Source organism: Somniosus microcephalus, unplaced genomic scaffold (genome assembly GCF_052327205.1).
Source record: "Somniosus microcephalus isolate GS21.2 unplaced genomic scaffold, FLI_Smic_1.0 unresolved_chr1, whole genome shotgun sequence".
Taxonomy (NCBI): domain Eukaryota; kingdom Metazoa; phylum Chordata; class Chondrichthyes; order Squaliformes; family Somniosidae; genus Somniosus; species Somniosus microcephalus.
Window position 1 is genome coordinate 66,528,017 of NW_028225179.1, and position 26,678 is coordinate 66,554,694.

Consider the following 26,678-nt stretch of genomic DNA (forward strand, 5'->3'; position numbering starts at 1 on the left):
GAGCTGGAGTGAGCACCGTCCCATATACACAGTCTGGAGCTGGAGTGAGCACCTTCCCCTGTACACAGTCTGGGGCTGGAGTGAGCACTGTCCCCTATACACCGTCTGGAGCTGGTGTGAGCACCGTCCCCTATACACAGTCTGGAGTGCGCACCGTCCCCTATACACAGTATGGGGCGGGAGTGAGCACCGTTCCCTATACACAGTCTGGGTCTGGAGTGAGCACTGCCCCTACACACAGTCTGGAGTGAGCACCGTCCCCAGTACACAGTCAGGGACTGGAGTGAGCACTGTCCCCTATACACAGCCTGGGGCTGGTGTCAGCACTGTCCCCTATACACAGTCTGGGGCTGGAGTGAGCACCGTCCCCTATACAGAGTCTGGAGTGAGCACCGTCCGCTATACACAGTCTGGAGCTGGAGTGAGCACTGTCCCCTATACACAGTCTGGTGCTGGAGTGAGCACAGTCCCCTATACTCAGTCTGGAGCTGGAGTGAGCACCGTCCCCTATACACAGTCTGGAGTGAGCACCGTCCCCTATACACAGTCTGGAACTGGAGTGAGCACCGTCCCCTATACACAGTCTGGGGCTGGAGTGAGCACCGTCCCCTATACACAGTCTGGGGCTGGAGTGAGCACCGTCCCCTATACACAGTCTGGAGCTGGAGTGAGCACCGTCCCCTCTACACAGTCTGGAGCTGGATTGAGCACCGTCCCCTATACACTGTCTGGGGCTGGAGTGATCACCGTCCCCTATACACAGTCTGGAGCTGGAGTGAGCACCGTCCCCTATACACAGTCTGGAGCTGGAGTGAGCACCGTCCCCTGTACAGAGTCTGGGGCTGGCGTGATCACAGTTCCCTATACACAGTCTGGGTCTGGAGTGAGCACCGTCCCGTATACACAGTCTGGAGTGAGCACTGTCCCCTATACACAGTCTGGGGCTGGAGTGAGCACCGTCCCCTATAAACAGTCTGGGGCTGGAGTGAGCACCGTCCCAAATAAACAGACTGGAGCTGGAGTGAGTACCGTCCCCTATACACAGTCTGGAGCTGGAGTGAGCACCGTCCCCTACACACAGTCTGAGGCTGGAGTGAGCACCGCCCCCTATACACAGTCTGGGGCTGGAGTGAGCACCGTCCCCTATACACAGTCTGGGGCTGGAGTGAGCACAGTCCGCTATACACAGTCTGGGACTGGAGTGAGCACTGTTCCCCATACACAGTCTGTGGCTGGAGTGAGCACCATCCCCAATACACAGTCTGGGGCTGGAGTGAGCACCGTCCCCTATACACAGTCTGGAGTGAGCACCGTCCCCTATGCACAGTCTGGGGCTGGAGTGAGCACCGTCACCTGTGCACAGTCTGAGGCTGGAGTGAGCACCGTCCGCTATACACAGTGTGGGGCTGGAGTGAGCACCGTCCCCTATACACAGTTTGGAGCTGGAGTGAGCACCGTCCCCTATATACAGTCTGGAGCTGGAGTGAGCACTGTCCCCTATACACAGTCTGGGGCTGGTGTGAGCACCATCCCCTATACACAGTCTGAGGCTGGAGTGAGCACCGTCCCCGATACACAGTCTGAGGCTGGAGTGAGCACCGTCCCCTATACACAGTCTGGGGCTGGAGTGAGCACCGTCCCCTATAAACAGTCTGGGGCTGGAGTGAGCACCGTCCCCTATACACAGTCTGGAGCTGGAGAGAGCACCGTCCCCTATACACAGTCTGGGGCTGGAGTGAGCACTGTCCCCTATACACAGTCTGGAGCTGGTGTGAGCACCGTCCCCTATACACAGTCTGGAGTGCGCACCGTCCCCTATACACAGTATGGGGCGGGAGTGAGCACCGTCCCCTATACACAGTCTGGGTCTGGAGTGAGCACTGTCCCCTATACACAGTCTGGAGTGAGCACCGTCCCCAGTACACAGTCAGGGACTGGAGTGAGCACTGTCCCCTATACACAGCCTTGGGCTGGCTTCAGCACTGTCCCCTATACACAGTCTGGGGCTGGAGTGAGCACCGTCCCCTATACAGAGTCTGGAGTGAGCACCGTCCCCTATACACAGTCTGGGGCTGGAGTGAGCACCGTCCCCTATACACAGTCTGGAGCTGGAGTGAGCACCGTCCCCTCTACACAGTCTGGAGCTGGATTGAGCACCGTCCCCTATACACTGTCTGGGGCTGGAGTGATCACCGTCCCCTATACACAGTCTGGAGCTGGAGTGAGCACCGTCCCCTATACACAGTCTGGAGCTGGAGTGAGCACCGTCCCCTGTACAGAGTCTGGGGCTGGCGTGATCACAGTTCCCTATACACAGTCTGGGTCTGGAGTGAGCACCGTCCCGTATACACAGTCTGGAGTGAGCACTGTCCCCTATACACAGTCTGGGGCTGGAGTGAGCACCGTCCCCTATAAACAGTCTGGGGCTGGAGTGAGCACCGTCCCAAATAAACAGACTGGAGCTGGAGTGAGTACCGTCCCCTATACACAGTCTGGAGCTGGAGTGAGCACCGTCCCCTACACACAGTCTGAGGCTGGAGTGAGCACCGCCCCCTATACACAGTCTGGGGCTGGAGTGAGCACCGTCCCCTATACACAGTCTGGGGCTGGAGTGAGCACAGTCCGCTATACACAGTCTGGGACTGGAGTGAGCACTGTTCCCCATACACAGTCTGTGGCTGGAGTGAGCACCATCCCCAATACACAGTCTGGGGCTGGAGTGAGCACCGTCCCCTATACACAGTCTGGAGTGAGCACCGTCCCCTATGCACAGTCTGGGGCTGGAGTGAGCACCGTCACCTGTGCACAGTCTGAGGCTGGAGTGAGCACTGTCCGCTATACACAGTGTGGGGCTGGAGTGAGCACCGTCCCCTATACACAGTTTGGAGCTGGAGTGAGCACCGTCCCCTATATACAGTCTGGAGCTGGAGTGAGCACTGTCCCCTATACACAGTCTGGGGCTGGTGTGAGCACCGTCCCCTATACACAGTCTGAGGCTGGAGTGAGCACCGTCCCCGATACACAGTCTGAGGCTGGAGTGAGCACCGTCCCCTATACACAGTCTGGGGCTGGAGTGAGCACCGTCCCCTATAAACAGTCTGGGGCTGGAGTGAGCACCGTCCCCTATACACAGTCTGGAGCTGGAGAGAGCACCGTCCCCTATACACAGTCTGGGGCTGGAGTGAGCACTGTCCCCTATACACAGTCTGGAGCTGGTGTGAGCACCGTCCCCTATACACAGTCTGGAGTGCGCACCGTCCCCTATACACAGTATGGGGCGGGAGTGAGCACCGTCCCCTATACACAGTCTGGGTCTGGAGTGAGCACTGTCCCCTATACACAGTCTGGAGTGAGCACCGTCCCCAGTACACAGTCAGGGACTGGAGTGAGCACTGTCCCCTATACACAGCCTTGGGCTGGCTTCAGCACTGTCCCCTATACACAGTCTGGGGCTGGAGTGAGCACCGTCCCCTATACAGAGTCTGGAGTGAGCACCGTCCGCTATACACAGTCTGGAGCTGGAGTTAGCACTGTCCCCTATACACAGTCTGGTGCTGGAGTGAGCACAGTCCCCTATACTCAGTCTGGAGCTGGAGTGAGCACCGTCCTCTATACACAGTCTAGAGTGAGCACCGTCCCCTATACACAGTCTGGAGCTGGAGTGAGCACCGTCCCCTATACACAGTCTGGGGCTGGAGTGAGCACCGTCCCCTATACACAGTCTGGGGCTGGAGTGAGCACCGTCCCCTATACACAGTCTGGAGCCGGAGTGAGCACCGTCCCCTATGCACAGTCTGGAGCTGGATTGAGCACCGTCCCCTATACACTGTCTGGGGCTGGAGTGATCACCGTCCCCTATACACAGTCTGGAGCTGGAGTGAGCACCGTCCCCTATACACAGTCTGGAGCTGGAGTGAGCACCGTCCACTATACAGAGTCTGGGGCTGGCGTGATCACCGTCCCCTATACACAGTCTGGGTCTGGAGTGAGCACCGTCCCGTATACACAGTCTGGAGTGAGCAATGTCCCCTATACACAGTCTGGGGCTGGAGTGAGCACCGTCCCCTATAAACAGTCTGGGGCTGGACTGAGCACCGTCCCAAATAAACAGACTGGAGCTGGAGTGAGCACCGTCCCCTATACACAGTCTGGAGCTGGAGTGAGCACCGTCCCCTACACACAGTCTGAGGCTGGAGTGAGCACCGTCCCCTATACACAGTCTGGGGCTGGAGTGAGCACCGTCCCCTATACACAGTCTGGGGCTGGAGTGAGCACCGCCCCCTTTACACTGTCTGGGGCTGGAGTGAGCACCGTCCCCTATGCACTGTCTGGAGTGAGCACCATCCCCTATACACAGTCGGGGACTGGAGTGAGCACCGTCCGATATAAACAGTCTGGGGCTGGAGTGAGCACCGTCTACTATACACAGTCTGGGGCTGGAGTGAGCACCGTCCCCTATACACAGTCTGGAGCTGGAGTGAGCACCGTCCCATATACACAGTCTGGAGCTGGAGTGAGCACTTTCCCCTATACACAGTCTGGGGCTGGAGTGAGCACCGTCCCCTATACACAGTCTGGTGCTGGAGTGAGCATCGTCCCCTATACACAGTCTGGGGCTGGAGTGAGCTCCGTCCCCATACACAGTCTGGGGCTGGAGTGAGCACCGTCCCCTATACACAGTCTGGGGCTGGAGTGAGCACCGTCCCCTATAAACAGTCTGGGGCTGGAGTGAGCACCGTCTCCTATACACAGTCTGGAGCTGGAGAGAGCACCGTCCCCTATACACAGTCTGGGGCTGGAGTGAGCACTGTCCCCTATATACAGTCTGGAGCTGGTGTGAGCACCGTCCCCTATACACAGTCTGGAGTGCGCACCGTCCCCTATACACAGTATGGGGCGGGAGTGAGCACCGTTCCCTATACACTGTCTGGGTCTGGAGTGAGCACTGTCCCCTATACACAGTCTGGAGTGAGCACCGTCCCCAGTACACAGTCAGGGACTGGAGTGAGCACTGTCCCCTATACACAGCCTGGGGCTGGCGTCAGCACTGTCCCCTATACACAGTCTGGGGCTGGAGTGAGCACCGTCCCCTATAGAGAGTCTGGAGTGAGCACCGTCCGCTATACACAGTCTGGAGCTGGAGTGAGCACTGTCCCCTATACACAGTCTGGAGCTGGAGTGAGCACTTTCCCCTATACACAGTCTGGGGCTGGAGTGAGCACCATCCCCTATACACAGTCTGGTGCTGGAGTGAGCATCGTCCCCTATACACAGTCTGGGGCTGGAGTGAGCTCCGTCCCCATACACAGTCTGGGGCTGGAGTGAGCACCGTCCCCTATACACAGTCTGGGGCTGGAGTGAGCACCGTCCCCTATAAACAGTCTGGGGCTGGAGTGAGCACCGTCTCCTATACACAGTCTGGAGCTGGAGAGAGCACCGTCCCCTATACACAGTCTGGGGCTGGAGTGAGCACTGTCCCCTATATACAGTCTGGAGCTGGTGTGAGCACCGTCCCCTATACACAGTCTGGAGTGCGCACCGTCCCCTATACACAGTATGGGGCGGGAGTGAGCACCGTTCCCTATACACTGTCTGGGTCTGGAGTGAGCACTGTCCCCTATACACAGTCTGGAGTGAGCACCGTCCCCAGTACACAGTCAGGGACTGGAGTGAGCACTGTCCCCTATACACAGCCTGGGGCTGGCGTCAGCACTGTCCCCTATACACAGTCTGGGGCTGGAGTGAGCACCGTCCCCTATAGAGAGTCTGGAGTGAGCACCGTCCGCTATACACAGTCTGGAGCTGGAGTGAGCACTGTCCCCTATACACAGTCTGGTGCTGGAGTGAGCACAGTCCCCTATACTCAGTCTGGAGCTGGAGTGAGCACCGTCCCCTATACACAGTCTGGAGTGAGCACCGTCCCCTATACACAGTCTGGAGCTGGAGTGAGCACCGTCCCCTATACACAGTCTGGGGCTGGAGTGAGCACCGTCCCCTATACACAGTCTGGGGCTGGAGTGAGCACCGTCCCCTTTTCACAGTCTGGAGCTGGAGTGAGCACCGTCCCCTATACGCAGTCTGGAGCTGGATTGAGCACCGTCCCCTATACACTGTCTGGGGCTGGAGTGATCACCGTCCCCTATACACAGTCTGGAGCTGGAGTGAGCTCCGTCCCCTATACACAGTCTGGAGCTGGAGTGAGCACCGTCCCCTATACAGAGTCTGGGGCTGGCGTGATCACCGTCCCCTATACACAGTCTGGGACTGGAGTGAGCACCGTCCCGTATACACAGTCTGGAGTGAGCAATGTCCCCTTTACACAGTCTGGGGCTGGAGTGAGCACCGTCCCCGATAAACAGTCTGGGGCTGGAGTGAGCACCGTCCCAAATAAACAGACTGGAGCTGGAGTGAGCACCGTCCCCTATACACAGTCTGGAGCTGGAGTGAGCACCGTCCCCTACACACAGTCTGAGGCTGGAGTGAGCACCGTCCCCTACACACAGTCTGGGGCTGGAGTGAGCACCGTCCCCTATACACTGTCTGGGGCTGGAGTGAGCACCGCCCCCTTTACACAGTCTGGGGCTGGAATGAGCACCGTCCCCTATACACAGTCTGGAGCTGGAATGAGCGCCGTCCCATATACACAGTCTGGAGCTGGAGTGAGCACCTTCCCCTATACACAGTCTGGGGCTGGAGTGAGCACCGTCCCCTATACACAGTCTGGTGCTGGAGTGAGCACCGTCCCCTATACACAGTCTGGTGCTGGAGTGAGCTCCGTCCCCATACACAGTCTGGGGCTGGAGTGAGCACCGTCCCCTATACACAGTCTGGGGCTGGAGTGAGCACCGTCCCCTATAAACAGTCTGGGGCTGGAGTGAGCACCGTCCCCTATACACAGTCTGGAGCTGGAGAGAGCACCGTCCCCTATACACAGTCTGGGGCTGGAGTGAGCACTGTCCCCTGTACACAGTCTGGAGCTGGTGTGAGCACCGTCCCCTATACACAGTCTGGAGTGCGCACCGTCCCCTATACACAGTATGGGGCGGGAGTGAGGATCGTTCCCTATACACAGTCTGGGTCTGGAGTGAGCTCTGTCCCCTATACACAGTCTGGAGTGAGCACCGTCCCCAGTACACAGTCAGGGACTGGAGTGAGCACTGTCCCCTATACACAGCCTGGGGCTGGCGTCAGCACCATCCCCTATGCACAGTCTGTGGCTGGAGTGAGCACCGTCCCGTATACAGAGTCTGGAGTGAGCACCGTCCGCTATACACAGTCTGGAGCTGGAGTGAGCACTGTCCCCTATACACAGTCTGGTGCTGGAGTGAGCACAGTCCCCTATACTCAGTCTGGAGCTGGAGTGAGCACCGTCCCCTATACACAGTCTGGAGTGAGCACCGTCCCCTATACACAGTCTGGAGCTGGAGTGAGCACCGTCCCCTATACACAGTCTGGGGCTGGAGTGAGCACCGTCCCCTATACACAGTCTGGGGCTGGAGTGAGCACCGTCCTCTATACACAGTCTGGTGCTGGAGTGAGCACAGTCCCCTATACTCAGTCTGGAGCTGGAGAAGCACCGTCCCCTATACACAGTCTGGAGTGAGCACCGTCCCCTATACACAGTCTGGAGCTGGAGTGAGCACCGTCCCCTATACACAGTCTGGGGCTGGAGTGAGCACCGTCCCCTATACACAGTCTGGGGCTGGAGTGAGCACCGTCCCCTATACACAGTCTGGAGCTGGAGTGAGCACTGTCCCCTATACACAGTCTGGAGCTGGATTGAGCACCGTCCCCTATACACTGTCTGGGGCTGGAGTGATCACCGTCCCCTATACACAGTCTGGAGCTGGAGTGAGCACCGTCCCCTATACACAGTCTGGAGCTGGAGTGAGCACCGTCCCCTATACAGAGTCTGGGGCTGGCGTGATCACCGTCCCCTATACACAGTCTGGGTCTGGAGTGAGCACCGTCCCGTATACACAGTCTGGAGTGAGCAATGTCCCCTTTACACAGTCTGGGGCTGGAGTGAGCACCGTCCCCGATAAACAGTCTGGGGCTGGAGTGAGCACCATCCCAAATAAACAGACTGGAGCTGGAGTGAGCACCATCCCCTATACACAGTCTGGAGCTGGAGTGAGCACCGTCCCCTACACACAGTCTGAGGCTGGAGTGAGCACCGTCCCCTACACACAGTCTGGGGCTGGAGTGAGCACCGTCCCCTATACACAGTCTGGGGCTGGAGTGAGCACCGCCCCCTTTACACAGTCTGGGGCTGGAGTGAGCACCGTCCCCTATGCACTGTCTGGAGCGAGCACCGTCCCCTATACACAGTCTGGGGCTGGAGTGAGCACCGTCCACTATACACAGTCTGGGGCTGGAGTGAGCACCGTCTACTATACACAGTCTGGGGCTGGAATGAGCACCGTCCCCTATACACAGTCTGGAGCTGGAATGAGCGCCGTCTCATATACACAGTCTGGAGCTGGAGTGAGCACCTTCCCCTATACAAAGTCTGGGGCTGGAGTGAGCACCGTCCCCTATACACAGTCTGGTGCTGGAGTGAGCACCGTCCCCTATACACAGTCTGGTGCTGGAGTGAGCTCCGTCCCCATACACAGTCTGGGGCTGGAGTGAGCACCGTCCCCTATACACAGTCTGGGGCTGGAGTGAGCACCGTCCCCTATAAAGAGTCTGGGGCTGGAGTGAGCACCGTCCCCTATACACAGTCTGGAGCTGGAGAGAGCACGGTCCCCTATACACAGTCTGGGGCTGGAGTGAGCACTGTCCCCTGTACACAGTCTGGAGCTGGTGTGAGCACCGTCCCCTATACACAGTCTGGAGTGCGCACCGTCCCCTATACACAGTATGGGGCGGGAGTGAGGATCGTTCCCTATACACAGTCTGAGTCTGGAGGGAGCACTGTCCCCTATACACAGTCTGGAGTGAGCACCGTCCCCAGTACACAGTCAGGGACTGGAGTGAGCACTGTCCCCTATACACAGCCTGGGGCTGGCGTCAGCACCGTCCCCTATGCACAGTCTGTGGCTGGAGTGAGCACCGTCCCCTATACAGAGTCTAGAGTGAGCACCGTCCGCTATACTCAGTCTGGAGCTGGAGTGAGCACCGTCCCCTATACACAGTCTGGAGTGAGCACCGTCCCCTATACACAGTCTGGAGCTGGAGTGAGCACCGTCCCCTATACACTGTCTGGGGCTGGAGTGATCACCGTCCCCTATACACAGTCTGGAGCTGGAGTGAGCACCGTCCCCTATACAAAGTCTGGAGCTGGAGTGAGCACCGTCCCCTATACAGAGTCTGGGGCTGGCGTGATCACCGTCCCCTATACACAGTCTGGGTCTGGAGTGAGCACCGTCCCGTATACACAGTCTGGAGTGAGCAGTGTCCCCTATACACAGTCTGGGGCTGGAGTGAGCACCGTCCCCTATAAACAGTCTGGGGCTGGAGTGAGCACCGTCCCAAATAAACAGACTGGAGCTGGAGTGAGCACCGTCCCCTATACACAGTCTGGAGCTGGAGTGAGCACCGTCCCCTACACACAGTCTGAGGCTGGAGTGAGCACCGTCCCCTATACACAGTCTGGGGCTGGAGTGAGCACCGTCCCCTATACACAGTCTGGGGCTGGAGTGAGCATCGCCCCCTTTACACAGTCTGGGGCTGGAGTGAGCACCGTCCCCTATGCACTGTCTGGAGTGAGCACCGTCCCCTATACACAGTCTGGGGCTGGAGTGAGCACCGTCCGCTATACACAGTCTGGGGCTGGAGTGAGCACCGTCTACTATACACAGTCTGGGGTTGGAGTGAGCACCGTCCCCTATACACAGTCTGGAGCTGGAGTGAGCACCGTCCCATATACACAGTCTGGAGCTGGAGTGAGCACCTTCCCCTATACACAGTCTGGGGCTGGAGTGAGCACCGTCCCCTATGCACAGTCTGGTGCTGGAGTGAGCACGGTCCCCTATACTCAGTCTGGGGCTGGAGTGAGCTCCGTCCCCATAAACAGTCTGGGGCTGGAGTGAGCACTGTCCCCTATACACAGTCTGGGGCTGGAGTGAGCACCGTCCCCTATAAACAGTCTGGGGCTGGAGTGAGCACCATCCCCTATACACAGTCTGGGGCTGGAGTGAGCACCGTCCCCTACACACAGTCTGGGGCTGGAGTGAGCACCGTCCCCGATATACAGTCTGGGGCTGGAGTGAGCACCATACCTATACACAGTCTGGGACTTGAGTGAGCACCGTCCCCTATACACAGTCTGGAGCTGGAGAGAGCACCGTCCCCTATACACAGTCTGGGGCTGGAGTGAGCACTGTCCCATATACACAGTCTGGAGCTGTTGTGAGCACCGTCCCCTATACACAGTCTGGAGTGCGCACCGTCCCCTATACACAGTATGGGGCGGGAGTGAGCACCGTTCCCTATACACAGTCTGGGTCTGGAGTGAGCACTGTCCCCTATACACAGTCTGGAGTGAGCACCGTCCCCAGTACACAGTCAGGGACTGGAGTGAGCACTGTCCCCTATACACAGCCTGGGGCTGGCGTCAGCACTGTCCCCTATACACAGTCTGGGGCTGGAGTGAGCACCGTCCCCTATACAGAGTCTGGAGTGAGCACCGTCCGCTATACACAGTCTGGAGCTGGAGTGAGCACTGTCCCCTATACACAGTCTGGCGCTGGAGTGAGCACAGTCCCCTATACTCAGTCTGGAGCTGGAGTGAGCACCGTCCCCTATACACAGTCTGGAGTGAGCACCGTCCCCTATACACAGTCTGGAGCTGGAGTGAGCACCGTCCCCTATACACAGTCTGGAGCTGGAGTGAGCACCGTCCCCTATACACGGTCTGGAGCTGGATTGAGCACCGTCCCCTATACACTGTCTGGGGCTGGAGTGATCACCGTCCCCTATACACAGTCTGGAGCTGGAGTGAGCACCGTCCCCTATACACAGTCTGGAGCTGGAGTGAGCACCGTCCCCTATACAGAGTCTGGGGCTGGCGTGATCACCGTCCCCTATACACAGTCTGGGTCTGGAGTGAGCACCGTCCCGTATACACAGTCTGGAGTGAGCAATGTACCCTATTCACAGTCTGGGGCTGGAGTGAGCACCGTCCCCTATAAACAGTCTGGGGCTGGACTGAGCACCGTCCCAAATAAAAAGACTGGTGCTGGAGTGAGCACCGTCCCCTATACACAGTCTGGAGCTGGAGTGAGCACCGTCCCCTACACACAGTCTGAGGCTGGGGTGAGCACCGTCCCCAAAACACAGTCTGGGGCTGGAGTGAGCACCGTCCCCTATACACAGTCTGGGGCTGGAGTGAGCACCGCCCCCTTTACACAGTCTGGGGCTGGAGTGAGCACCGTCCCCTATGCACTGTCTGGAGTGAGCACCGTCCCCTATACACAGTCAGGGACTGGAGTGAGCACCGTCCGCTATACACAGTCTGGGGCTGGAGTGAGCACCGTCTACTATACACAGTCTGGGGCTGGAGTGAGCACCGTCCCCTATACACAGTCTGGAGCTGGAGTGAGCACCGTCCCATATACACAGTCTGGAGCTGGAGTGAGCACCTTCCCCGATACACAGTCTGGGGCTGGAGTGAGCACCGTCCCCTATACACAGTCTGGTGCTGGAGTGAGCATCGTCCCCTATACACAGTCTGGGGCTGGAGTGAGCTCCGTCCCCATAAACAGTCTGGGGCTGGAGTGAGCACCGTCCCCTATACACAGTCTGGGGCTGGAGTGAGCACCGTCCCCTATAAACAGTCTGGGGCTGGAGTGAGCACCGTCTCCTATACACAGTCTGGAGCTGGAGAGAGCACCGTCCCCTATACACAGTCTGGGGCTGGAGTGAGCACTGTCACCTATACACAGTCTGGAGCTGGTGTGAGCACCGTCCCCTATATGCAGTCTGGAGTGTGCACCATCCCCTATACACAGTATGGGGCGGGAGTGAGCACCGTTCCCTATACACAGTCTGGGTCTGGAGTGAGCACTGTCCCCTATACACAGTCTGGAGTGAGCACCGTCCCCAGTACAGAGTCAGGGACTGGAGTGAGCACTGTCCCCTATACACAGCCTGGGGCTGGCGTCAGCACTGTCCCCTATACACAGTCTGGGGCTGGAGTGAGCACCGTCCCCTATACAGAGTCTGGAGTGAGCACCGTCCGCTATACACAGTCTGGAGCTGGAGTGAGCACTGTCCCCTATACACAGTCTGGTGCTGGAGTGAGCACAGTCCCCTATACTCAGTCTGGAGCTGGAGTGAGCACCGTCCCCTATACACAGTCTGGAGTGAGCACCGTCCCCTATACACAGTCTGTAGCTGGAGTGAGCACCGTTCCCTATACACAGTCTGGGGCTGGAGTGAGCACCGTCCCCTATACACAGTCTGGGGCTGGAGTGAGCACCGTCCCCTATACGCAGTCTGGAGCTGGAGTGAGCACCGTCCCCTATACACAGTCTGGGGCTGGATTGAGCACCGTCCCCTACACACTGTCTGGGGCTGGAGTGATCACCGTCCCCTATATACAGTCTGGAGCTGGAGTGAGCACCGTCCCCTATACACAGTCTGGAGCTGGAGTGAGCACCGTCCCCTATACAGAGTCTGGGGCTGGCGTGATCACCGTCCCCTATGCACAGTCTGGGTCTGGAGTGAGCACCGTCCCGTATACACAGTCTGGAGTGAGCAATGTCCCCTTTACACAGTCTGGGGCTGGAGTGAGCACCGTCCCCGATAAACAGTCTGGGGCTGGAGTGAGCACCGTCCCAAATAAACAGACTGGAGCTGGAGTGAGCACCGTCCCCTATACACAGTCTGGAGCTGGAGTGAGCACCGTCCCCTACACACAGTCTGAGGCTGGAGTGAGCACCGTCCCCTATACACAGTCTGGGGCTGGAGTGAGCACCGTCCCCTATACACAGTCTGGGGCTGGAGTGAGCACCGCCCCCTTTACACAGTCTGGGGCTGGAGTGAGCAACGTCCCCTATGCACTGTCTGGAGTGAGCACCGTCCCCTATACACAGTCTGGGGCTGGAGTGAGCACCGTCCGCTATACACAGTCTGGGGCTGGAGTGAGCACCGTCTACTATACACAGTCTGGGGCTGGAATGAGCACCGTCCCCTATACACAGTCTGGAGCTGGAGTGAGCGCCGTCCCATATACACAGTCTGGAGCTGGAGTGAGCACCTTCCCCTATACACAGTCTGGGGCTGGAGTGAACACCGTCCCCTATACACAGTCTGGTGCTGGAGTGAGCACCGTCCCCTATACACAGTCTGGTGCTGGAGTGAGCACCGTCCCCTATACACAGTCTGGGGCTGGAGTGAGCTCCGTCCCCATACACAGTCTGGGGCTGGAGTGAGCACCGTCCCCTATACACAGTCTGGTGCTGGAGTGAGCTCCGTCCCCATACACAGTCTGGGGCTGGAGTGAGCACCGTCCCCTATACACAGTCTGGGGCTGGAGTGAGCACCGTCCCCTATACACAGACTGGTGCTGGAGTGAGCTCCGTCCCCATACACAGTCTGGGGCTGGAGTGAGCACCGTCCCCTATACACAGTCTGGGGCTGGAGTGAGCACCGTCCCCTATAAACAGTCTGGGGCTGGAGTGAGCACCGTGCCCTATACACAGTCTGGAGCTGGAGAGAGCACCGTCCCCTATACACAGTCTGGGGCTGGAGTGAGCACTGTCCCCTATACACAGTCTGGAGCTGGTGTGAGCACCGTCCCCTATACACAGTCTGGAGTGCGCACCGTCCCATTTACACAGTATGGGGCGGGAGTGAGGATCGTTCCCTATACACAGTCTGGGTCTGGAGTGAGCACTGTCCCCTATACACAGTCTGGAGTGAGCACCGTCCCCAGTACACAGTCAGGGACTGGAGTGAGCACTGTCCCCTATACACAGCCTGGGGCTGGCGTCAGCACCGTCCCCTATACACAGTCTGTGGCTGGAGTGAGCACCGTCCCCTATACAGAGTCTGGAGTGAGCACCGTCCGCTATACACAGTCTGGAGCTGGAGTGAGCACTGTCCCCTATACACAGTCTGGTGCTGGAGTGAGCACAGTCCCCTATACTCAGTCTGGAGCTGGAGTGAGCACCGTCCCCTATACACAGTCTGGAGTGAGCACCGTCCCCTATACACAGTCTGGAGCTGGAGTGAGCACCGTCCCCTATACACAGTCTGGGGCTGGAGTGAGCACCGGCCCCTATACACAGTCTGGGGCTGGAGTGAGCACCGTCCTCTATACACAGTCTGGAGCTGGAGTGAGCACCGTCCCCTATACACAGTCTGGAGCTGGATTGAGCACCGTCCCCTATACACTGTCTGGGGCTGGAGTGATCACCGTCCCCTATACAAAGTTTGGAGCTGGAGTGAGCACCGTCCCCTATACACAGTCTGGAGCTGGAGTGAGCACCGTCCCCTATACAGAGTCTGGGGCTGGCGTGATCACCGTCCCCTATACACAGTCTGGGTCTGGAGTGAGCACCGTCCCGTATACACAGTCTGGAGTGAGCAGTGTCCCCTATACACAGTCTGGGGCTGGAGTGAGCACCGTCCCCTATAAACAGCCTGGGGCTGGAGTGAGCACCGTCCCAAATAAACAGACTGGAGCTGGAGTGATCACCGTCCCCTATACACAGTCTGGAGCTGGAGTGAGCACCGTCCCCTATACACAGTCTGGAGCTGGAGTGAGCACCGTCCCCTATACAGAGTCGGGCTGGCGTGATCACCGTCCCCTATACACAGTCTGGGTCTGGAGTGAGCACCGTCCCGTATACACAGTCTGGAGTGAGCACTGTCCCCTATACACTGTCTGGGGCTGGAGTGAGCACCGTCCCCTATAAACAGTCTGGGGCTGGAGTGAGCACCGTCCCAAATAAACAGACTGGAGCTGGAGTGAGCACCGTCCCCTATACACAGTCTGGAGCTGGAGTGAGCACCGTCCCCTACACACAGTCTGAGGCTGGAGTGAGCACCGCCCCCTATGCACAGTCTGGGGCTGGAGTGAGCACCGTCCCCTATACACTGTCTGTGGCTGGAGTGAGCACCGTCCCCTATACACAGTCTGGGGCTGGAGTGAGCACCGTCCCCTATGCACTGTCTGGAGTGAGCACCGTCCCCTATACACAGTCTGGGGCTGGAGAGAGCACCGTCCTCTATACACAGTCTGGAGTGAGCACCGTCCCCTCTACACAGTCTGGAGTGAGCACCGTCCCAGATACACAGTCTGGGGCTGGAGGGAGCACCGTCCCCTATACACAGTCTGGGGCTGGAGTGAGCACCATCCCCTATACACAGTCTGGGGCTGGAGTGAGCACCGTCCCCTATACACAGTCTGGGGCTGGAGTGAGCACTGTCCCCTATACACAGTCTGGAGCTTGAGTGAGCTCCGTCCCCTATACACAGTCTGGGGCTGAAGTGAGCACCGTCCCCTATACAGAGTCTGGAGCTGGAGTGAGCATTGTCCCCTATACACAGTCTGGAGCTGGAGTGAGCACCGTTCCCTATATACAGTCTGGGCTGGAGTGTGCACGGTCCCCTATACACAGTCTGAGGCTGGAGTGAGCACCCTCCCCTATACACAGTCTGGGGCTGGAGTGAGCACCGTCCCCTATACACAGTCTGGGGCTGGAGTGAACACAGTCCCCTATATGCAGTGTGGGGCTGGAGTGAGCACCGTCCCGTATACACAGTCTGGAGTGAGCACCGTCCCCTATACACAGTCTGGAGTGAGCACCGTCCGCTATACACAGTCTGGAGTGAGCACCGTCCCCTATACACAGGCTGGGGCTGGAGTGAGCACCGTCCCCTATACACAGTCTGGGGCTGGAGTGAGCACCGTCCCCTATACACAGTCTGGGGCTGGAGTGAGCACCGTCCCCTACACACAGTCTGGGACTGGAGTGAGCACTGTCCCCTATACACAGTCTGTGGCTGGAGTGAGCACCATCCCCGATACACAGTCTGGGGCTGGAGTGAGCACCGTCCCCTATACACATTCTGGAGTGAGCACCGTCCCCTATACACAGTCTGGGGCTGGAGTGAGCACCGTCACCTGTGCACAGTCTGAGGCTGGAGTGAGCACCGTCCGCGATACACAGTGTGGGGCTGGAGTGAGCACCGTCCCCTATGAACAGTCTGGAGCTGGAGTGAGCACTGTCCCCTATACACAGTCTGGGGCTGGTGTGAGCACCGTCCCCTCTACACAGTCTGAGGCTGGAGTGAGCACCGTCCCCGATACACAGTCTGGGGCTGGAGTGAGCACAGTCCCCTATACACAGTCTGGGGCTGGAGTGAGCACCGTCCGCTGTACACAGTCTGGGGCTGGAGTGAGCACCGTCTACTATACACAGTCTGGGGCTGGAGTGAGCACCGTCCCCTATACACAGTCTGGAGCTGGAGTGAGCACCGTCCCATATACACAGTCTGGAGCTGGAGTGAGCACCTTCCCCTATACACAGTCTGGGGCTGGAGTGAGCACCGTCCCCTATACACAGTCTGGTGCTGGAGTGAGCACCGTCCCCTATACACAGTCTGGGGCTGGAGTGAGCTCCGTCCCCATACACAGTCTGGGGCTGGAGTGAGCACCGTCCCCTATACACAGTCTGGGGCTGGAGTGAGCACATTCCCCTATAAACAGTCTGGGGCTGGAGTGAGCACCGTCCCCTACACACAGTCTGGAGCTGGAGAGAGCACCGTCCCCTATACACCGTCTGGGGCTGGAGTGAGCACTGTCCCCTATACACAGTCTGGAGCTGGTGTGAGCACCGTCCCCTATACACAGTCTGGAGTGCGCACCGTCCCCTATACACAGTATGGGGCGGGAGTGAGCACCGTCCCCTATACACAGTCTGCGTCTGGAGTGAGCACTGTCCCCTATACACAGTGTGGAGTGAGCACCGTCCCCAGTACACAGTCAGGGACTGGAGTGAGCACTGTCCCCTATACACAGCCTGGGGCTGGCGTCAGCACTGTCCCCTATACACAGTCTGGGGCTGGAGTGAGCACCGTCCCCTATACAGAGTCTGGAGTGAGCACCATCCGCTATACGCAGTCTGGAGCTGGAGTGAGCACTGTTCCTTATACACAGTCTGGTGCTGGAGTGAGCACAGTCCCCTATACTCAGTCTGGAGTGAGCACCGTCCCCTATACACAGTCTGGAGCTGGAGTGAGCACCGTCCCCTATACACAGTCTGGGGCTGGAGTGAGCACCGTCCCCTATACACAGTCTGGGGCTGGAGTGAGCCCCGTCCCCTATACACAGTCTGGAGCTGGAGTGAGCACCGTCCCCTATACACAGTCTGGAGCTGGATTGAGCACCGTCCCCTATACACTGTCTGGGGCTGAAGTGATCACCGTCCCCTATACACAGTCTGGAGCTGGAGTGAGCACCGTCCCCTATACACAGTCTGGAGCTGGAGTGAGCACCGTCCCCTATAGAGAATCTGGGGCTGGCGTGATCACCGTCCCCTATACACTGTCTGGGTCTGGAGTGAGCACCGTCCCGTATACACAGTCTGGAGTGAGCAATGTCCCCTATACACAGTCTGGGGCTGGAGTGAGCACCGTGCCCTATAAACAGTCTGGGGCTGGAGTGAGCACCGTCCCAAATAAACAGACTGGAGCTGGAGTGAGCACCGTCCCATATACACAGTCTGGAGCTGGAGTGAGCACCGTCCCCTACACACAGTCTGAGGCTGGAGTGAGCACCGTCCCCTATACACAGTCTGGGGCTGGAGTGAGCACCGCCCCCTTTACACAGTCTGGGGCCGGAGTGAGCACCGTCCCCTATGCACTGTCTGGAGTGAGCACCGTCCCCTATACACAGTCTGGGGCTGGAGTGAGCACCGTCCGCTATACACAGTCTGGGGCTGGTTTGAGCACCGTCTACTATACACAGTCTGGGGCTGGTGTGAGCACCGTCCCCTATACACAGTCTGGAGCTGGAGTGAGCACCGTCCCATATACACAGTCTGGAGCTGGAGTGAGCACCTTCCCCTATACACAGTCTGGGGCTGGAGTGAGCACCGTCCCCTATACACAGTCTGGTGCTGGAGTGAGCACCGTCCCCTATACACAGTCTGGGGCTGGAGTGAGCTCCGTCCCCATACACAGTCTGGGGCTGGAGTGAGCACCGTCCCCTATACACAGTCTGGGGCTGGAGTGAGCACCGTCCCCTATAAACTGTCTGGAGCTGGAGAGAGCACCGTCCCCTATACACATTCTGGGGCTGGAGTGAGCACTGTCCCCTATACACAGTCTGGAGCTGGTGTGAGCACCGTCCCCTATACACAGTCTGGAGTGCGCACCGTCCCCTATACACAGTATGGGGCGGGAGTGAGCACCGTTCCCTATACACAGTCTGGGTCTGGAGTGAGCACTGTCCCCTATACACAGTCTGGAGTGAGCACCGTCCCCAGTACACAGTCAGGGACTGGAGTGAGCACTGTCCCCTATACACAGTCTGGAGCTGGAGTGAGCGCCGTCCCATATACACAGTCTGGAGCTGGAGTGAGCACCTTCCCCTATACACAGTCTGGGGCTGGAGTGAACACCGTCCCCTATACACAGTCTGGTGCTGGAGTGAGCACCGTCCCCTATACACAGTCTGGTGCTGGAGTGAGCACCGTCCCCTATACACAGTCTGGGGCTGGAGTGAGCTCCGTCCCCATACACAGTCTGGGGCTGGAGTGAGCACCGTCCCCTATACACAGTCTGGTGCTGGAGTGAGCTCCGTCCCCATACACAGTCTGGGGCTGGAGTGAGCACCGTCCCCTATACACAGTCTGGGGCTGGAGTGAGCACCGTCCCCTATACACAGACTGGTGCTGGAGTGAGCTCCGTCCCCATACACAGTCTGGGGCTGGAGTGAGCACCGTCCCCTATACACAGTCTGGGGCTGGAGTGAGCACCGTCCCCTATAAACAGTCTGGGGCTGGAGTGAGCACCGTCCCCTATACACAGTCTGGAGCTGGAGAGAGCACCGTCCCCTATACACAGTCTGGGGCTGGAGTGAGCACTGTCCCCTATACACAGTCTGGAGCTGGTGTGAGCACCGTCCCCTATACACAGTCTGGAGTGTGCACCGTCCCCTATACACAGTATGGGGCGGGAGTGAGGATCGTTCCCTATACACAGTCTGGGTCTGGAGTGAGCACTGTCCCCTATACACAGTCTGGAGTGAGCACCGTCCCCAGTACACAGTCAGGGACTGGCGTGAGCACTGTCCCCTATACACAGCCTGGGGCTGGCGTCAGCACCGTCCCCTATACACAGTCTGTGGCTGGAGTGAGCACCGTCCCCTATACAGAGTCTGGAGTGAGCACCGTCCGCTATACACATTCTGGAGCTGGAGTGAGCACTGTCCCCTATACACAGTCTGGTGCTGGAGTGAGCACAGTCCCCTATACTCAGTCTGGAGCTGGAGTGAGCACCGTCCCCTATACACAGTCTGGAGTGAGCACCGTCCCCTATACACAGTCTGGAGCTGGAGTGAGCACCGTCCCCTATACACAGTCTGGGGCTGGAGTGAGCACCGTCCCCTATACACAGTCTGGGGCTGGAGTGAGCACCGTCCTCTATACACAGTCTGGAGCTGGAGTGAGCACCGTCCCCTATACACAGTCTGGAGCTGGATTGAGCACCGTCCCCTATACACTGTCTGGGGCTGGAGTGATCACCGTCCCCTATACACAGTCTGGAGCTGGAGTGAGCACCGTCCCCTATACACAGTCTGGAGCTGGAGTGAGCACCGTCCCCTATACAGAGTCTGGGGCTGGCGTGATCACTGTCCCCTATACACAGTCTGGGTCTGGAGTGAGCACCGTCCCGTATACACAGTCTGGAGTGAGCAGTGTCCCCTATACACAGTCTGGGGCTGGAGTGAGCACCGTCCCCTATAAACAGTCTGGGGCTGGAGTGAGCACCGTCCCAAATAAACAGACTGGAGCTGGAGTGATCACCGTCCCCTATACACAGTCTGGAGCTGGAGTGAGCACCGTCCCCTATACACAGTCTGGAGCTGGAGTGAGCACCGTCCCCTATACAGAGTCTGGGGCTGGCGTGATCACCGTCCCCTATACACAGTCTGGGTCTGGAGTGAGCACCGTCCCGTATACACAGTCTGGAGTGAGCACTGTCCCCTATACACAGTCTGGGGCTGGAGTGAGCACCGTCCCCTATAAACAGTCTGGGGCTGGAGTGAGCACCGTCCCAAATAAATAGACTGGAGCTGGAGTGAGCACCGTCCCCTATACACAGTCTGGAGCTGGAGTGAGCACCGTCCCCTACACACAGTCTGAGGCTGGAGTGAGCACCGCCCCCTATGCACAGTCTGGGGCTGGAGTGAGCACCGTCCCCTATACACAGTCTGTGGCTGGAGTGAGCACCGTCCCCTATACACAGTTTGGGGCTGGAGTGAGCACCGTCCCCTATGCACTGTCTGGAGTGAGCACCGTCCCCTATACACAGTCTGGGGCTGGAGAGAGCACCGTCCCCTATACACAGTCTGGAGTGAGCACCGTCCCCTCTACACAGTCTGGAGTGAGCACCGTCCCAGATACACAGTCTGGGGCTGGAGGGAGCACCGTCCCCTATACACAGTCTGGGGCTGGAGTGAGCACCATCCCCTATACACAGTCTGGGGCTGGAGTGAGCACCGTCCCCTATACACAGTCTGGGGCTGGAGTGAGCACCGTCCCCTATACACAGTCTGGAGCTTGAGTGAGCTCCGTCCCCTATACACAGTCTGGGGCTGAAGTGAGCACCGTCCCCTATACAGAGTCTGGAGCTGGAGTGAGCACTGTCCCCTACACACAGTCTGGAGCTGGAGTGAGCACCGTTCCCTATATACAGTCTGGGCTGGAGTGTGCACGGTCCCCTATACACAGTCTGAGGCTGGAGTGAGCACCCTCCCCTATACACAGTCTGGGGCTGGAGTGAGCACCGTCCCCTATACACAGTCTGGGGCTGGAGTGAACACAGTCCCCTATATGCAGTGTGGGGCTGGAGTGAGCACCGTCCCGTATACACAGTCTGGAGTGAGCACCGTCCCCTATACACAGTCTGGAGTGAGCACCGTCCGCTATACACAGTCTGGAGTGAGCACCGTCCCCTATACACAGGCTGGGGCTGGAGTGAGCACCGTCCCCTATACACAGTCTGGGGCTGGAGTGAGCACCGTCCCCTATACACAGTCTGGGGCTGGAGTGAGCACCGTCCCCTACACACAGTCTGGGACTGGAGTGAGCACTGTCCCCTATACACAGTCTGTGGCTGGAGTGAGCACCATCCCCGATACACAGTCTGGGGCTGGAGTGAGCACCGTCCCCTATACACAGTCTGGAGTGAGCACCGTCCCCTATACACAGTCTGGGGCTGGAGTGAGCACCGTCACCTGTGCACAGTCTGAGGCTGGAGTGAGCACCGTCCGCGATACACAGTGTGGGGCTGGAGTGAGCACCGTCCCCTATACACAGTTTGGAGCTGGAGTGAGCACCGTCCCCTATGAACAGTCTGGAGCTGGAGTGAGCACTGTCCCCTATACACAGTCTGGGGCTGGTGTGAGCACCGTCCCCTCTACACAGTCAGAGGCTGGAGTGAGCACCGTCCCCGATACACAGTCTGGGGCTGGAGTGAGCACAGTCCCCTATACACAGTCTGGTGCTGGAGTGAGCACCGTCCGCTGTACACAGTCTGGGGCTGGAGTGAGCACCGTCTACTATACACAGTCTGGGGCTGGAGTGAGCACCGTCCCCTATACACAGTCTGGAGCTGGAGTGAGCACCGTCCCATATACACAGTCTGGAGCTGGAGTGAGCACCTTCCCCTATACACAGTCTGGGGCTGGAGTGAGCACCGTCCCCTATACACAGTCTGGTGCTGGAGTGAGCACCGTCCCCTATACACAGTCTGGGGCTGGAGTGAGCTCCGTCCCCATACACAGTCTGGGGCTGGAGTGAGCACCGTCCCCTATACACAGTCTGGGGCTGGAGTGAGCACATTCCCCTATAAACAGTCTGGGGCTGGAGTGAGCACCGTCCCCGACACACAGTCTGGAGCTGGAGAGAGCACCGTCCCCTATACACCGTCTGGGGCTGGAGTGAGCACTGTCCCCTATACACAGGCTGGAGCTGGTGTGAGCACCGTCCCCTATACACAGTCTGGAGTGCGCACCATCCCCTATACACAGTATGGGGCGGGAGTGAGCACCGTCCCCTATACACAGTCTGCGTCTGGAGTGAGCACTGTCCCCTATACACAGTGTGGAGTGAGCACCGTCCCCAGTACACAGTCAGGGACTGGAGTGAGCACTGTCCCCTATACACATCCTGGGGCTGGCGTCAGCACTGTCCCCTATACACAGTCTGGGGCTGGAGTGAGCACCGTCCCCTATACAGAGTCTGGAGTGAGCACCATCCGCTATACACAGTCTGGAGCTGGAGTGAGCACTGTTCCTTATACACAGTCTGGTGCTGGAGTGAGCACAGTCCCCTATACTCAGTCTGGAGCTGGAGTGAGCACCGTCCCCTATACACAGTCTGGAGTGAGCACCGTCCCCTATACACAGTCTGGAGCTGGAGTGAGCACCGTCCCCTATACACAGTCTGGGGCTGGAGTGAGCACCGTCCCCTATACACAGTCTGGGGCTGGAGTGAGCCCCGTCCCCTATACACAGTCTGGAGCTGGAGTGAGCACCGTCCCCTATACACAGTCTGGAGCTGGATTGAGCACCGTCCCCTATACACTGTCTGGGGCTGAAGTGATCACCGTCCCCTATACACAGTCTGGAGCTGGAGTGAGCACCGTCCCCTATACACAGTCTGGAGCTGGAGTGAGCACCGTCCCCTATACAGAATCTGGGGTTGGCGTGATCACCGTCCCCTATACACAGTCTGGGTCTGGAGTGAGCACCGTCCCGTATACACAGTCTGGAGTGAGCAATGTCCCCTATACACAGTCTGGGGCTGGAGTGAGCACCGTGCCCTATAAACAGTCTGGGGCTGGAGTGAGCACCGTCCGAAATAAACAGACTGGAGCTGGAGTGAGCACCATCCCCTATACACAGTCTGGAGCTGGAGTGAGCACCGTCCCCTACACACAGTCTGAGGCTGGAGTGAGCACCGTCCCCTATACACAGTCTGGGGCTGGAGTGAGCACCGCCCCCTTTACACAGTCTGGGGCCGGAGTGAGCACCGTCCCCTATGCACTGTCTGGAGTGAGCACCGTCCCCTATACACAGTCTGGGGCTGGAGTGAGCACCGTCCGCTATACACAGTCTGGGGCTGGTTTGAGCACCGTCTACTATACACAGTCTGGGGCTGGTGTGAGCACCGTCCCCTATACACAGTCTGGAGCTGGAGTGAGCACCGTCCCATATACACAGTCTGGAGCTGGAGTGAGCACCTTCCCCTATACACAGTCTGGGGCTGGAGTGAGCACCGTCTACTATACACAGTCTGGGGCTGGAGTGAGCACCGTCCCCTATACACAGTCTGGAGCTGGAGTGAGCACCGTCCCATATACACAGTCTGGAGCTGGAGTGAGCACCTTCCCCGATACACAGTCTGGGGCTGGAGTGAGCACCGTCCCCTATACACAGTCTGGTGCTGGAGTGAGCATCGTCCCCTATACACAGTCTGGGGCTGGAGTGAGCTCCGTCCCCATACACAGTCTGGGGCTGGAGTGAGCACCGTCCCCTATACACAGTCTGGGGCTGGAGTGAGCACCGTCCCCTATAAACAGTCTGGGGCTGGAGTGAGCACCGTCTCCTATACACAGTCTGGAGCTGGAGAGAGCACCGTTCCCTATACACAGTCTGGGGCTGGAGTGAGCACTGTCCCCTATACACAGTCTGGAGCTGGTGTGAGCACCGTCCCCTATATGCAGTCTGGAGTGTGCACCGTCCCCTATACACAGTATGGGGCGGGAGTGAGCACCGTTCCCTATACACAGTCTGGGTCTGGAGTGAGCACTGTCCCCTATACACAGTCTGGAGTGAGCACCGTCCCCAGTACAGAGTCAGGGACTGGAGTGAGCACTGTCCCCTATACACAGCCTGGGGCTGGCGTCAGCACTGTCCCCTATACACAGTCTGTGGCTGGAGTGAGCACCGTCCCCTATACAGAGTCTGGAGTGAGCACCGTCCGCTATACACAGTCTGGAGCTGGAGTGAGCACTGTCCCCTATACACAGTCTGGTGCTGGAGTGAGCACAGTCCCCTATACTCAGTCTGGAGCTGGAGTGAGCACCGTCCCCTATACACAGTCTGGAGTGAGCACCGTCCCCTATACACAGTCTGGAGCTGGAGTGAGCACCGTTCCCTATACACAGTCTGGGGCTGGAGTGAGCACCGTCCCCTATACACAGTCTGGGGCTGGAGTGAGCACCGTCCCCTATACGCAGTCTGGAGCTGGAGTGAGCACCGTCCCCTATACACAGTCTGGGGCTGGATTGAGCACCGTCCCCTACACACTGTCTGGGGCTGGAGTGATCACCGTCCCCTATATACAGTCTGGAGCTGGAGTGAGCACCGTCCACTATACACAGTCTGGAGCTGGAGTGAGCACCGTCCCCTATACAGAGTCTGGGGCTGGCGTGATCACCGTCCCCTATGCACAGTCTGAGTCTGGAGTGAGCACCGTCCCGTATACACAGTCTGGAGTGAGCAATGTCCCCTTTACACAGTCTGGGGCTGGAGTGAGCACCGTCCCCGATAAACAGTCTGGGGCTGGAGTGAGCACCGTCCCAAATAAACAGACTGGAGCTGGAGTGAGCACCGTCCCCTATACACAGTCTGGAGCTGGAGTGAGCACCGTCCCCTACACACAGTCTGAGGCTGGAGTGAGCACCGTCCCCTATACACAGTCTGGGGCTGGAGTGAGCACCGTCCCCTATACACAGTCTGGGGCTGGAGTGAGCACCGCCCCCTTTACACAGTCTGGGGCTGGAGTGAGCAACGTCCCCTATGCACTGTCTGGAGTGAGCACCGTCCCCTATACACAGTCTGGGGCTGGAGTGAGCACCGTCCGCTATACACAGTCTGGGGCTGGAGTGAGCACCGTCTACTATACACAGTCTGGGGCTGGAATGAGCACCGTCCCCTATACACAGTCTGGAGCTGGAGTGAGCGCCATCCCATATACACAGTCTGGAGCTGGAGTGAGCACCTTCCCCTATACACAGTCTGGGGCTGGAGTGAACACCGTCCCCTATACACAGTCTGGTGCTGGAGTGAGCACCGTCCCCTATACACAGTCTGGTGCTGGAGTGAGCACCGTCCCCTATACACAGTCTGGGGCTGGAGTGAGCTCCGTCCCCATACACAGTCTGGGGCTGGAGTGAGCACCGTCCCCTATACACAGTCTGGTGCTGGAGTGAGCTCCGTCCCCATACACAGTCTGGGGCTGGAGTGAGCACCGTCCCCTATACACAGTCTGGGGCTGGAGTGAGCACCGTCCCCTATACACAGACTGGTGCTGGAGTGAGCTCCGTCCCCATACACAGTCTGGGGCTGGAGTGAGCACCGTCCCCTATACACAGTCTGGGGCTGGAGTGAGCACCGTCCCCTATAAACAGTCTGGGGCTGGAGTGAGCACCGTGCCCTATACACAGTCTAGAGCTGGAGAGAGCACCGTCCCCTATACACAGTCTGGGGCTGGAGTGAGCACTGTCCCCTATACACAGTCTGGAGCTGGTGTGAGCACCGTCCCCTATACACAGTCTGGAGTGCGCACCGTCCCCTTTACACAGTATGGGGCGGGAGTGAGGATCGTTCCCTATACACAGTCTGGGTCTGGAGTGAGCACTGCCCCCTATACACAGTCTGGAGTGAGCACCGTCCCCAGTACACAGTCAGGGACTGGAGTGAGCACTGTCCCCTATACACAGCCTGGGGCTAGCGTCAGCACCGTCCCCTATACACAGTCTGTGGCTGGAGTGAGCACCGTCCCCTATACAGAGTCTGGAGTGAGCACCGTCCGCTATACACAGTCTGGAGCTGGAGTGAGCACTGTCCCCTATACACAGTCTGGTGCTGGAGTGAGCACAGTCCCCTATACTCAGTCTGGAGCTGGAGTGAGCACCGTCCCCTATACACAGTCTGGAGTGAGCACCGTCCCCTATACACAGTCTGGAGCTGGAGTGAGCACCGTCCCCTATACACAGTCTGGGGCTGGAGTGAGCACCGGCCCCTATACACAGTCTGGGGCTGGAGTGAGCACCGTCCTCTATACACAGTCTGGAGCTGGAGTGAGCACCGTCCCCTATACACAGTCTGGAGCTGGATTGAGCACCGTCCCCTATACACTGTCTGGGGCTGGAGTGATCACCGTCCCCTATACAAAGTTTGGAGCTGGAGTGAGCACCGTCCCCTATACACAGTCTGGAGCTGGAGTGAGCACCGTCCCCTATACAGAGTCTGGGGCTGGCGTGATCACTGTCCCCTATACACAGTCTGGGTCTGGAGTGAGCACCGTCCCGTATACACAGTCTGGAGTGAGCAGTGTCCCCTATACACAGTCTGGGGCTGGAGTGAGCACCGTCCCCTATAAACAGTCTGGGGCTGGAGTGAGCACCGTCCCAAATAAACAGACTGGAGCTGGAGTGATCACCGTCCCCTATACACAGTCTGGAGCTGGAGTGAGCACCGTCCC